The 13618-nt window shown below is 68.2% G+C and overlaps 1 protein-coding gene across 3 annotated transcripts in view; it reads right to left on the bottom strand.

The window, feature by feature from the left end:
- Nucleotides 1–13388, bottom strand: part of CPLX2 (complexin 2) — a 39345-nt gene extending 25957 nt beyond the window's left edge. For 2 of the 3 annotated variants that reach the window (XM_075900677.1, XM_075900674.1), the window contains exons 1-2: nt 13155–13388; nt 1294–1335 (exon numbers count right to left, since the gene is read on the bottom strand). The gene's annotated coding sequence lies outside the window, so the exon portion shown is untranslated. Of the gene's footprint in view, nt 1–1293; nt 1336–6263; nt 6328–13154 lie in introns of all 3 variants that reach the window. The other variant, XM_075900676.1, reaches the window with a different exon arrangement.
- Between the last annotated feature and the right edge of the window lie 230 nt (nt 13389–13618).

Below are 13618 nucleotides of genomic sequence, written 5' to 3'. Positions count from 1 at the left end.
AAATTCTGCACGTGGCACAAGAGCTGGGGCAGAGGGGACATGCTGAGCCCCAGCTCCCCCCTTTGGCAAAGTGCCAGTGACCACGGCCACGCCCGCCAATGGAGCCACGGCCGAGCAAGGCCCCAGCGCCTCCCTGCTGCTGCCACGTCAGCTGGATGTCACGCCACGCCGAGCAGCCCCCCCGCCACGGCCACGCCCGCCAATAGAGCCACAGCCGAGCAAGGCCCCAGCGCCTCCCTGCTGCCGCCACATGAGCCGGACGTCACGCCATGCTGAGCAGCCCCCCTCGCCACGGCGACGCCCGCCAATAGAGCCACAGCCGAGCAAGGCCCCAGCGCCTCCCTGCTGCCGCCACATGAGCCGGACGTCACGCCATGCTGAGCAGCCCCCCCGCCACGGCCACGCCCGCCAATAGAGCCACGGCCGAGCAAGGCCCCAGCGCCTCCCTGCTGCCGCCACGTGAGCCGGACGTCGCGCCACGCTGAGCAGCCCCCCTCGCCACGGCGACGCCCGCCAATAGAGCCACGGCCGAGCAAGGCCCCAGCGCCTCCCTGCTGCCGCCACGTGAGCCGGACGTCGCGCCACGCTGAGCAGCCCCCCTCGCCACGGCGATGCGTGCCTTGTGCCAGACCGACCTGGGCTGCTCCCAGGGAAAGGCTGGTTGATCGACTTATTTCTGCTTCCACCCAGCCCCCTGCTAGGCCCAGCAGGTGCAACACCATCATCGCTGCTTTGCCACTTTTATGCTTGACACGTCCCGGCCTCTGCCCCCACCAAACAGCGACACTTCCCCTTCTGCCTCCTGGGCTCTGCCCAGACCCGAAACGCTCTCGCCACGGCAGGGCCACCCACCGGATTTCGGGCCATAGGATGGACCAGGCTGCGGAGAGCGCAGGGCAGGGTGGGAAGCTACCACAGGGAGTCCCTGGGGGGCAGGGGCTGGCCACAGGGGGACAGGACTCGGCCCAAGCAGCCACTGCACACTGGCGTTATTCCTGGTGATCAGTGGTCCCTGGAAGCTGAGCGCTTGGGCGGCCACCCAGGGGACACCAGGTGGCACCCAGCCGACTGGCCGAGAGCCCGCAGCGGCAGCATGTGTTGCTACTGGTGGTGCACATGCCTCAGTGCACAGAACAAAACTTATTCTGCCCAGTAGAGGGACCACTGCCAGTGACAGGAGATAGGCAGGCCCGTCTCTTTCGCTGGGGGCTACTGGCTGGCGGTGGGATACGGGCCGTCATGGGATGGTCGCTCCCGGGCGCTGGCGAGCAAGAAGGGGAGTGTGGCGCTTACCTTGCTCTCCACCCTGGGGTAGCAGCGGGAGGCAGTCAGGCCCTGGGGAGAGAACAGGAACCAGTGAAAATCCAAAGGCGAGCTCTGTGCTCTGGGGCTCCTAGGAGGGTTGGGATCACGGGCCACAGGGCTGCCTGGCTGAGCCCGGCTGGGAGCTGCAGGGGAAGGGGGGATCAGCCCCCACAAAGCCCCCTCCCACTCCCCACGGGTTAGGAATTGGCTCTCAGCTGACGTCACACCAGCCAGCGAGTGCAGGGAAAGTGGCTGGACAGGGAGGGGTCAGATACCCGGGGGATGGGCCTGATGCAGGGCAGGCTGGAAGAGCAAAATGATGTCACCTCTCTAATGCATATTCATGAGCTTCCTCCTTCACTGTCCAGCACAGGGCGGAGCAAAGTGGGAGACCCCAGCCCCCACTTCCACATGGGCGTGGCCTGCCCTGAGCTGTGAGCCCCCCAGGCCAGCAGGAGGGGAGCCCCTGGCACGGCCCGGGAGGGGCCCAGCCCTGCCCTTCGCCAGAGTCCCTGAGCCTTTTACCCTCCCGCGCCCTGGCCCCGGGAGGTGGGGGCTGCACCCAGCACAGGGGGCCTGCTGAGCCACACTGGCCCCTGTTCCACCCGCCCCTCTGCTCTGGGGGTGCCTGGCGGGGTCCCCAGGGACTGGCTTAGCGGCAGCAGCTGCGCAGGGTCCATGGGAGCTTAAAGGCAGGAGTCCCACAAGTTCCCACTGCCCCGGGTGCCTCTGGCTGCTGCGCCCGTGGGTAGCCCCATGCTGTGCGGAGGCAGGAGCGTTCCCCCTCCAGGCAGCTCTGCCGCTGGGCAGCCCGTCCGGCAGCCGCCACTGGCTCCTGCAGATGGGCCCTTTCTAGTCGGCTGCCCGGGGCCCCGTTCTGAGTGTTCACTCCCCGCAGCACACAGCAACCCCCGCAGTGCCGGAGCGTGACCCCGCCCTGGAGCCGGGGTGGGGAAGGGTTAGCAAAGCCGCCGCGAGGGCGGGAACCTGCGATCCAAGCAGCCCAGGCCTCTTGCCCCCCCGCGCCCGCCTGGAGCCCCTCACCATGTCCCCGGGCCTTGGGCCAGTCCACGTGAGCCCTGGGCAGAGCAGGGCACCCAGGAATCTCACCCCAGGCCCGTAGGACTGGGAGGGGCCTCGAGAGCCATCGAGTCCAGTCCCCTGCCCTCGCGGCAGGACCCAGCACCCTCCAGATCATCCCGACAGGTGTGTCAGGGGGTGGGGTGCGGGAAGGGGGTTGGGACGGGGGTGGGGTGCGGGAAGGGGGTTGGGACGGGGGTGGGGTGTGGAAAGGCGGCGGGGTTGGGACGGGGGTGGGGTGTGGAAAGGCGGCGGGGTTGGGATGGGGGTGGGGTGTGGAAAGGCGACGGGGTTGGGACGGGGGTGGGGTGCGGGAAGGGGGTTGTGATGGGGGTGGGGTGCGGGAAGGGTTCGGGGGTGGGGTGTGGGAAGGGGGATGGGATGGGGGTGGGGTGAGGGAAGGGTTTGGGGGTGGGGTGCGGGAAGGCGGCGGGTTTGGGACGGGGGTGGGGTGCAGGAAGGGTTCAGGGGTGGGGTGCAGGAAGGCGGCGGGGTTGGGACGAGGGTGGGGTGTGGAAAGGCGGCGGGGTTGGGACGGGGGTGGGGTGCGGGAAGGGGGTTGGGATGGGGGTGGGGTGCGGGAAGGGTTCGGGGGTGGGGTGCGGAAAGGCGGCGGGGTTGGGATGGGGGTGGGGTGCGGGAAGGGGGTTGGGATGGGGGTGGGGTGCGGGAAGGGTTCGGGGGTGGGGTGCGGAAAGGCGGCGGGGTTGGGACGGGGGTGGGGTGCGGGAAGGGGGTTGGGATGGGGGTGGGGTGCGGGAAGGGTTCGGGGGTGGGGTGCGGAAAGGCGGCGGGGTTGGGACGGGGGTGGGGTGCGGGAAGGGGGTTGGGATGGGGGTGGGGTGCGGGAAGGGGGTTGGGATGGGGGTGGGGTGCGGGAAGGGTTCGGGGTCCAGGTGGCTCCTGGGAAGCGGCCAGCAGGTCCCTGGGCTCAAGGCACACGGAGGATCAGGGAGGCTTCGCTCGCTGCCTGTGTGCACAGGCCCCGCCCCCACAACTCCCATTGGTTGCATTTCCTGGCCAATGGGAGCTGGGGAGCCAGTGCTCAGGGCGGGGGCAGCGCATGGAACCTCCTCTCCCCCCGTGTGCCCAGGCGCCGCAGGGCCCTGCCGGCCACATCCCGGGAGCCACCCAGACCCAGACCCAGATCTTGCCCGTGCCCGGCTGCCCCACTGACTGGCCCCAGCAGCCCCACTGACTGGCCCCGGCAGCCCCACTGACCGGCCCCGGCAGCCCCACTGACCGGCCCCGGCAGCCCCACTGACCGGCCCCGGCAGCCCCACTGACTGGCCCCGGCAGCCCCACTGACCGACCCGTTAATGGCCCGGCGCGGCGCCGACCGGAGCTGCCAGGGCCCCTTCTGCCCAGGCCTGGCCCCCCCGCCTGGGCTGTGTGATTTCCTGCTGGGCTCCACTTCCAGGCTGCGGGTGGGACCAGAGGGGGATGCTCCAGGGCTGCCCTTTGGGGAGTCACCGCTTGGCGGGCAGCAGGATGCCCCGAGCATCTCAAGGGAATGGGGGGCAGCATCCCGCCCCCGGGGGGGCCACAGTTCATCACTCGGCTCTCGCCCTGCCCCGGGCGGGGGGCGGCCCCGAGAACCGCTGGGGGAAGCTGCTTTCATGGGTCCCAGCGACTCTCTGGAAGGCCGAGCGGGGCTCCTGCAGAGCGGCGTGCGCCTGGCCGGGTTGCGCCATGCATTATTAAACAGCTGCTGCAGCCCCTCCGCGCCTCCCTGCCGGGGTTCTGCTGCGCAGGAAGCGAGCTCTTTGAGCAGCCAGGTCTCTCTCCTCTCCCTGCCACGCTCCGGCTGTGCAGCTGGGCTCTCGCAGGGCCGGGGGAGGCTCTTAATGAGTTTCTGAACATCCAGGGCTCTTCCTGACCCCCTCCCCATGGCTTTCCAATTCCCAGGCAGCGCCAGCCCCAGACTTCTCAGCAGGGCCCCGGCTTCTCCGGGCCTCTCCCGCCCAGCAGGGCCCTGTGGCTTTCCCATCGCTACCGCGGGAGCGAAGTGCACCCGTGCCCTGCGGCCGGCCCATCAGTATGCATGGCAGGCACGCGGCACAGTGCACTGCGGAGCGCCGGGGAAGGAGCTGTGAGCCGAATACCAGCAGCCACTTGGTTCTCTCCCCGCGTCCGAGCAAGGGCCCCTCTCCCGCCACCCAGCCCACCCCTCCGACCCCGAGACCTCCCCACACCGCCCAGCTCAGGAGCCAGGCTTTGAGATCGGCAGGCGCCAGGGGCCGGGGATGAAGCGCTGGGCTGTCTGCTCCGCAGCCCTCGTGGGGTCTGTGCCTTGCTTGGCACGCGCGGCTCTCCGCAGGCTGTGAGCTGTTCCTCACCCGGCGCTCCCTGCCCCGAGAGCGCGGCGCCACCCAGGAGAGTCCGACGCCCCCGCCCCCGCCCCCGTGCGCCCAGCAAAAGTGAGTCCACACGGGGCCGGGAATTGGAGGGACGCTGCTGGTGACTGGCTAGGACTGGCCACGCTGGGGGTGGATGCCAGATGCCTTGAGCCCTGCCCTGGCCAGCGTCCGCCTCCCCCCGCGGGAACCTGCAGGCACCGGTAAGCCAGGCGCCGGGTGCAGGAAGCCAATTGCCAGGAGTGGTCAGTGCCCGGCCCCCTCGTCTCACCCCAGCCGGGCCCCTGGAGCCGCGTGGCTGAGCCGCATGCTGGCAGCTGGGCCTCGGGGCGGGGCGGGGCTCCCTTTGGCTCTGACGCCCCCAGGCGCCACGTCTTGCAGGGAACGTCCCCAGTACGGCTCCACCCCAAGGACGGGCACCCGGCGCTCAGAGGCTGGTGCCACCGCGCTGGCGGGGATGCCCGAGTGCACGTTCGCAGTCTCACCCCGGCGCCTGTGCCAACGGGCACAAGAGGGGCCAGGGACACGCTGCGGGTCGCGCCCTTGGACACGTGGGAACGGGGCTGGCTGTGTACCAGCGGCGGGGGGGACATATCGTTCCCAAAGGCACTAGCGGGGCAAGTGAAGGATGGTCAGACTCCCCGGTGATGGGCCCAGCAAGATACCGAGCAGAAGGGGCACCCCGGACGAGGGGAGGGGCAGGCAGGTACACGCCAAGCTCCTGGGGGCCGGGAAGGTCCAGGGGGCTGCCTGTTGCTCCAGCATCGTAATGCACGACAGCGCGCGTCTCGCAGCGACCCGCTCGCCGGCAGCCTTACGCGGGAGCAGGGCGTCCCCAGGGGCTGGGCGGGTGTCGTAGCTGGGCTGGGCGCTGGGGGGCTGCCAGGCCGACACGCCCGGCTCCGACCCAGCCCAGCCAGCCCTCCATCGCTCCCTGCTCCCCGCCGCGTGGTCTTGGGTAACCGGGCCCAAGCACACGGCTCATCCCCCCTCCCCCACGGGTCCCTTGCCTTGAAAATCACGGACTGTTCCTGTCAGAAAACTCCCCCCCCGGTTTGGTTTTTGGTTTTCTGCTATTTTGGGCCCCGAATATTTCAGTTTGGGGGTTTTCCATTAAAAATCCAAACAGTTCGGGGGGGCCCCCCGCCCTGCCCCCGTGCTGTGTGCCTAGACCCTTGTTCTGCTCTCCAGCCGTGGGGGACGCTCCAGACCCGCTGCCCCGCGCCAGGAGCGGAGACGGGGCCATGGTTCCCTAGGAGCCCGGGGCTCAGCACTGATGTTGGCCTGGCGCCTGCTTTGTCCTGCTGAGCGCTGGGGGCAGGCAACCCCTCCATGGGTCCCAGTCGCCCCGGGCACTGCGCTGGCCCCGCGCCTCCCGGCGCTGCTCTTGCTGGCTTGTTCCCAGGGAGGGTGGCTCGGGGCTGGCTGGTCCCTCCGCCTGAGGGTGCGCGAGCGAGGCGCCAGTGCCGGGCCGCAAGGGACGCGCAGCGCAGGGGGGCCTGGGGAAGCTGCCGGGCCTACCTTTGCGTCTCTCCAGCCAGCGTGCGTCTGCCCGGGGCAGAGCATGTCAGGGGCCGCGGGCGCCCTGGAGGGGAGAGAAGGGGAGCACAGGCTGAGGGGAGCTCTGCACCGTCTCCCTGCGCCCAGCTCAGAGGGAGCCCCGGGCCGGAGCCCTGTGGGCAAGGTGGCAGCAGAAGGCTGCAGGGTGCAGAGGGCCCCTCCAGCACTGCCTCCCTCCAGGCCCCATGGGAAGACGGGGGGGCTGGAGAAGGCCTGTCGGTGCAGCCCAGCGACAGCCTGGAGAGCCACACGGGCCAGCAGGGGGCGGAAGGTGCAGCGTGCAAGTGGGGTGCTGAGAAGGGGCCCCCCGCCCAGCGTCCAGACACGGACCCCCGCCCAGGAAGGCTCCTGCGTGCCCAGCTTCTCCTGGGATTCGTTTGGCCAGTTTCAGGCCAGGGCCGCTGCCCGTCTCCCATGGCAGCCTGCCCCAAACGGGGCTCTCCCCAACCCCAGACGCCCCCCCCGGCAAGCACTAGAAGGGGCGCCGCACCACCGCGCCGGCTCTGCTCCTGCGGGGGACGCTCTCTGCAGGGCCGGGGCCGACAGCTGCGTTTGTGTCACTACCAGTTCAGGTTCGATCGCGTGGGGGACGCGCGGGTACGGCTCCGGGTGGCCATGCGGCCGAGCCAGGCTTTGGAAGGATCCAGCACTGCCCGCGACGAGGTGCAGTGATCTTTGGCTCTCCCCGTTTTGGGAGCTCCCCGGGGCAGGGTTAAACCGCTTTGGGCGCCATTTCGGGATACGTCCGGTCGCCCGACGCGATCCCGTTCTTTCCGAATCGCCGTTCCGCCGGCCCGGGAGCCCTGGCTCCGGGAGGAGAGGGGCGTTTTGGAAGAGCGCTCCGCTTGGCAATACGCCATTTCGCAGTGAACCCGAAGGAAGCTGCACGCCTTGCGGCGCTCCCACCGCCGGGCGTGTTTCGAGATGGGGGCGCAGTGGAGACACACCCCGAGGGCGCCTTCACCAGGTGTTTACAGACTTTCAAGCACTTGACTTTCTTGGAAGTTTTACATCAGCCTGACTTTCCTGGCTGTCTAATTGCAGGTTTTCAATGTCACATTCTTGTCAGTTTTTTTTTTAATTCCAAGAATGTATCGTTCTTTTTTTAACCCCCCCACCCCCTGTATGTCACCGCTACGTCCTTCCCACTCTCCTGCCAATTGCAGGAAGCTTTTTGTGGGGAATGTCCTTAGGGCTTTCGGTGTCTGTGACAAGCCGTGGGAGACAGGTGCGGCACAGTGGGAAGTTGGGGCTCTCCTGTGTGTCTCCCGGGTAAGTCTCCGATACGTCCACCAGCGAGCCCTCTCCTGTGGGTGGAAACCGTTTAGATCAACAAAACCGTCCAGCGGTTCACACCCCAGCAACCGAGCTGGGTGGACCAAACTTTTGCGGATAGCCCTGCTGTGAGTTTGCTGGAGGGGAGAGCAAGAGACGGGCGGGGGAGGGGCATGCCTAATTGTCCGGGAGGGCCATTACAGGACTGGCTGAGTCCCACCCAGCACAATGGAAAATCCAAGAACAATGAAAACCTGCAAGGCGCTGCCCGGCAACCAACAGGCGAGGCCGGAGTGTCCACACCCCTCCAGAGGGGAGGGAGGTTTTGGAAGAGGCTGGACTGCTCCCACCATGGTCTGCCGGGGGAAGGGGGGTCCGTGGCAGCGTGGCGGGCGGGTTGGCCAGAAGGACGAGTCTTCACTGTCATTTCTCTGGGCTGCCAACAGGCTTCCCTGTAAGCTGAGCACCTGGCGGCCGCCCAAAAGAGGTTCAGGTGCCGCCCAGCTGCCCACCGCCAGTGCCAGGTGTTTCTACTGTGGTGCACATCTGCACATGCCTTGGTGCACAACACAAAATGGATTCTGCACATGGGGGTGGAAAAAATTAGCAGGGATGCGGGGCAGGAAGACAGATCCTGGCTGGGGCATATGGACTATCTCAGCCTGTTGGCAAGGCCTCCCGCTGGCACAGCCGCAGCCGCTCCGAGCAGGAACGGGAGTGCTCAGAGGCGCAGACATCTGGTGTCTGTTTGTTGTGAGCTGAGGCTAAGCAGCAAGGCCGGGCTCTCCGCAGGGAGGCTGCCGAGGGGGGGCCTGGCGTGGGGCAGGACACCACAGGAGCCGTCTGCTGAGCCAGGCATGGAGGATGGTGCTAGGAGCCCCGGCCTACGCAGTCACAAATGGCTCGTGATTTCAGGGGGCTCCACTGGTCAGCCCCAACGTGAGACTCCGGGGGCTTGGCTTCCCAACGGCAGATGCTCAGCACTGTCTGAGGCTCTGACCCCTGGGTGGTGCCCGAGTCTGGGCCCTACCACGGAGGGATGGGGCAGCGGGCACTGGCGTGCAGGTGGCCCAGAGCGGGGGAGCTGAGTGGCAGCGCAGCGGCTTGGCCCTGGGAGCTGCGGGTTCACTGCAGCCTTGCTCGGCCCAGTGCTGGAGCTGGAGCCGGAGCCGGAGCCGGAGCCCACGCCTGCTGGAGCCGACGGGCTGTGTAGCACCAGCGCAGCGGTAGGGGTCTTCACAGCAGCAGGGCTGCAGCTCCCGGGGGAAGGGTTTAGCGCCAAGGGGCCGAGGCTGTCGCTTTCACACGCCCCGGGGGTGGGGCAGGGCTGGGGGCACCGATAGGGTCGCTCAGCCTCTTACGAGGAGGGAGCATCTCCTGGTGGGTCTCGGGCGGGAGGGGCAGGACAGCAGGGGCTGCTGGGAATGGAATGGACTCCCCGAGGAGAACCGAGGCTGTGGCCGGAGGGGCGGGGTGCGTGGGGGAGGGCTGACAGGGAGAACCACAGGGGGAGGCCTGGGCCGGGAAGGGAGCCCTGAATGGGACGAGGGAGGGGGGCTCGGATGGGGACCCCAGGACAGAAGTGGCGTTTCCAGGGGCCACTGGCTGGCTCCCCTCGGGCAGCCAAGATGCCAAGAACCGAGTGGGTCAGGGAGACCCCCATTACCTGTCTCCGCAGGGCAGAGTCAAGGGGATTCCTGGGGTGTGTGTGTATGTGTATGTTTGTGTGTGTGTGTGTACATGTGTGCGTGGCTGTGTGTCTGTCTCTGTGTGTGTACGTGTGTGCGTGGCTGTGTGTCTGTCTCTGTGTGTGTCTGTGTGTCTGTCTCTGTGTGTGTACGTGTGTGCGTGGCTGTGTGTCTGTCTCTGTGTGTGTACGTGTGTGCGTGGCTGTGTGTCTGTCTCTGTGTGTGTACGTGTGTGCGTGGCTGTGTGTGTCTCTGTGTGTGTACGTGTGTGCGTGGCTGTGTGTGTCTGTGTGTGTGTACGTGTGTCTGTCTCTGTGTGTGTACGTGTGTGCGTGCACGCACCTGGGGAGAAGCAAACCTGGCACCTTCAGCCAGGACTACAGTCATATTTAAGGAAAAGGGGAGGAGTTTGGGGAACTCCGGGACCAAGCCGGAGCTGGCTCCTCTCTTCCTTCATTTTGTTGCATCATCACTGTGTCCTAGCAACATCACGGCCATTACCGCGGCAACGCACTGTGACATCACCGCCAGCTAGTTCCCTGACTGCCACGGAGGGCTCTCCCAGGGCACAACGCTGGCTTTTAGCCACGCAGCGTGGCCGAAGGAGGCCATGGAAAGGGCAGTGCCAGCGTGGGTGGGCAGGCCGCTGTCTCCACAGGCTTAGCCAGGCCCGTGCAGTGAAATATTCCCCTGCAGCACGGACCCAGTGTGCTCGCCCCACGGGAGAGGCAGCAAACGGCAGCGAAGCAGTGGCCCGGGGGTGCGGCGGGAAAGGCGCCTGAAGCTGCTGGGGCGGAGCGCTGGCTGCCGTGGGGAGGAGGGAGAGGCCGGGTGCCCCGGGCAGGCGACACCAGGCACAGCCAGGCTGTGGGTGCTGAGGAATTCCACCGCAGTCCCCCCGCTTCCATCCGCAGGTCGGTTCCTGCGCATGCCACGGCAGATGCTACCTCGCTCCCAGGCTCCTTTCACTGTCCCCGGGGACCTGCCGCCTCCGCCCGCCCCCGGGGCAAGCGCTCCATCAAGCCGGGCGGGTTGGCCTCTTACGATCCCTGCGCTTAGAACCACTTCAGCTCAGGCAGCTGTGAGGGCGGAAGGGAGGCGAGCGAGCCGCGCTGACGGGAAAGCTGAGCACGGGGCCTTTCCAGCCACGCAGCTCCGCAGAACGCGGCCCCGGGGAGAAGGGAGCGCTCCCTGCGCGGGGGTAGCAGCCGCCCGTTCTGCAGGAGCCGGAGAGTTTGGGTGGGGAAAGGGGGCCATGGAGCAGGTAAACCAGCTTCCAACGAAGACACCCCGCCCGCCCGCCCTCAGCCAGTCCCTCTGGGCCGGAACGCGCCTCCATGGACGGCCGGGCACTGGTGTCAAGGAACGAAACGGGGCAGGCCGGAGCGTGTCAGACGGGTCTTAGGGGGAGGCTCGCGTCAGGTCCTGCACGCTGTCCCATTGCGCCAGGCCCGGCACAGCACAATCTAAACATGGCTCACTCAGCACCGCTCAAATGCAGCCACCTCTGGGGCCGCGCCGTGAGTCGCCTCGCCGCCCGGCTGGGCCTTGCCACGGCAGTGCCGCGCCACAGAGTTCAACGGGAGCAGAGTTAGGTGGGGGGGGGGGGGCAGGGCGCACTTCTGGAAAACCAAGAAAAGAGTGGTGCAAACGCAGCGGAGACCAACACCCTGTCCGCTCCCTGCTCCTGTCCCCAGGCTGCTTCCGGGCGCTGGCCTTCCATTTGCCCGGCTCCCCACCCGTGCGGACAGCTCCTCTCCCCAGGCCCAGCTCAGGGGTCTCTTTCTGCCTTGCAGAGGTTTGTGTTATCCAAGTGATCTTGGCCGCTCCGCGTCCTGAGTTGCCCCTTCCTCTGATTCCGCGGAGCCCAGGGCTGGACGCGCTGGGTGCGGCACCAAGGTCAAGGTGGACACACTTAAGGTGTTCATGGCGGCAACACAACCTGATACTCCCTATGGGAAATCAAGGGGCTTGGCTCCCCCTGAACTTTTTGCTCCTTTCTAAAGAACAGAGACTTCCCTGCAGGCAGTCTTGCCTAGTGGTTAGGTACTAGTCTGAGCAGCAGAGGGCCTGGCCTCTACTCCTGCCACTGCCCTGCTGCGTGCCTTGGGCACGTCCCTTCACCTCCATTTGTCGCCTGCCTTTGTCGATTTAAACGGCGAACTTTGGCCCGTCTGGCTTTGCAGCCCGCCCCTAACTCATGGAGCCTGCTCTCCGCAGAGGCGTCTGGTGGCTGGGAGTTGGGACAACTTTTCCTTCCCCATGGCAAGAGCCCGGACAAAGAGCTTTGGCTCGGCTCAGTCGCGCAGCTGCCAAGGGCTCACACTCAGCACCAGGAGCCAGCGGGGTGTGACCTGCAGGTGTTAAGAGCAGTGTCTGGGGGACCATTTCACGGCTAGCGCCGCTGGGACCAAGGAGGGTTTGGAGACAGACCGGTAAGTGCCCCTGCCCTGGCTCCATGGCCCTGAGTCCAGCCCTGGCCCAGCAAGGAGGTGAGCGCACGCCCCCTGTGAGCAAGCTCTCAGCACACCCAGGGGCAGGCCTGGCCCAGCGCTTAGCTCCGAGGCCGCTGCTCCATTGCTGGCGTATGGCACGGGGCTGATTTCTAGGGGGCAGACCCACATGGCTCTGCAGGGGGAGCTGGGCTGAGCCCTGCCGGCAGGCACTCTGCTCCCTGGCACCTCTCCTGGACTGGGCAGCTGGCTGCTTTTACCTGCTCCCTGCCACTTACGCCCAGCACGTGGCTCTGACAAGCCAGTATCCCCGCCACCCATTGGGAACCCAGAGCCAAGTCCCACAGGGCGGCCTGGGGCGATGGAGGGGCAATCTGCAGTCACACTACCCGCCTCTGAGACCAGAGCTTGGCTCCCTCTTCCCCCAGCTCCGCCCCACTCCCTGCTTCCCAGGGGCCTGGGGACGTGCCCTGGGAACGGCTGGGGGGGATGGACTGGTGCATAAGGCTCCAAAGCGTAACCGGCTCCCGAGGCGCAGCTCAGCCGGGCGGCGAGTGGAGGGGCCGGCGGAGACACGGAGGCTGGTAAAGGAGGGGGAGAGGAATTCGGGGGGGGGGGGTGTCAGGGAGGTGGCGTTAGAGAAACTGGGTGAACTGAGGAACAGCAGAGCAGGGAACTGCCTGGGAACAAGGGCCATGGAGCCATCTCCCAGGGTCAGAGCCAGGGGTCCACCAGCGCTGGGCCCAGGAACTAGGCGCCCGGCTTAGGGCTAAGAACACGTGCAGACGGGGCAGGCTGGCGGCCCTGTGTCTCCTGCCCAGGAGGGCCCTGGCTCTGGGGACTCGGGGTGCAGCCCAGCGTGGAAGGGCCCAGTGCCAACCGCAGCGAGGGCGGCCGGAGTCGCCCGAGGCCACGGGCTGTGGCGTGGAAGCAGCCTCCCTCTAGCCCTTCTCACGGGCCTTCTCCAGCCGCCCTCCCACCGGAACAGGCCCGGCAGCTGCTTCCCCCGAGCCACAGGCCAGAGCCAGGCCCGCCTGGGCCCTTCCCCCCGGCTCTGCTGCAGGGAGCCGCCCCTCCCGGCCTGGGGGTGGGGATCCCGGGACCCTCCCTGGCAGCTCGCCATCGCCCCGGGCCCCTTTGCGGGGAGCGGGAGGCGGGTTCCCCCCGGGCTGCGCGGCTCCCAGCGGCCCGGGGCCCGGCTGCAGAGGAGCGGAGCGGCCCGGGGACGCCCTGCAGCGCGCTGCCGCGTCTCGCTGCCGTGGGAGGGCGGCCGGGCAAGGGGAGGGGAGCGGGGCCCGCCGAGCGCACAGGCCCGGCCCCGCCGCTGGGAGGCCGGCGCGCCCAGGGCGCAGGGAGCTGTCCGCGCCCGCGGTGCTGAAGGCGGCGGGGCCGGGCCCGGGGTGCGGGGAGAGGCGGGCGGACAAAGCGCTACCAACCTGGTCGCCGGAGGCTGCGCTGGCTGCGCCGGGCCGCGACTCCTGCGCGCTGCCGGCGTCGGTGCCACCCGCGCCCCGCCCGGCAAGGGGGGGCGGTGGAAATCGCCCTCAGCGGGGCATGGGCGGCCGCGGGGCAGCTCCCCGGCGCGGGGGCGGAGGCAGAGGCGGCGGGAGCGGCGCGGGCGGGGCAGCCCCGAGGGCGGGGCGCGCTGCGCTTGGCTCAAGTTTGGGCCCCGCCAGGCAGGGCGCCGAGACCCGCCCCCTCCCTTCCACAGCGGGCGGCCGGGGGGGGGGCTCTGCCCAGGGTCTTTCCTGCCCCCCACGTCACCAAAGCCCGCCCCCTCTGCCAGCTGGCGGGAGAAGGGGGGGTCACTTCCCTGCCCGGGCGGATCAGGCCAAGCGCTGGGGAGCACGGAGCCTCTCCACGGCTCCCCTGGCACGGCCGGAGTAGGGAGGGGGCTGGG

Source organism: Pelodiscus sinensis, chromosome 17, assembly GCF_049634645.1.
Source record: "Pelodiscus sinensis isolate JC-2024 chromosome 17, ASM4963464v1, whole genome shotgun sequence".
Taxonomy (NCBI): Eukaryota; Metazoa; Chordata; order Testudines; family Trionychidae; genus Pelodiscus; species Pelodiscus sinensis.
The sequence above is the reverse complement of the archived record's forward strand: the minus strand, read 5'-3'. Positions and strand labels throughout refer to the sequence as shown.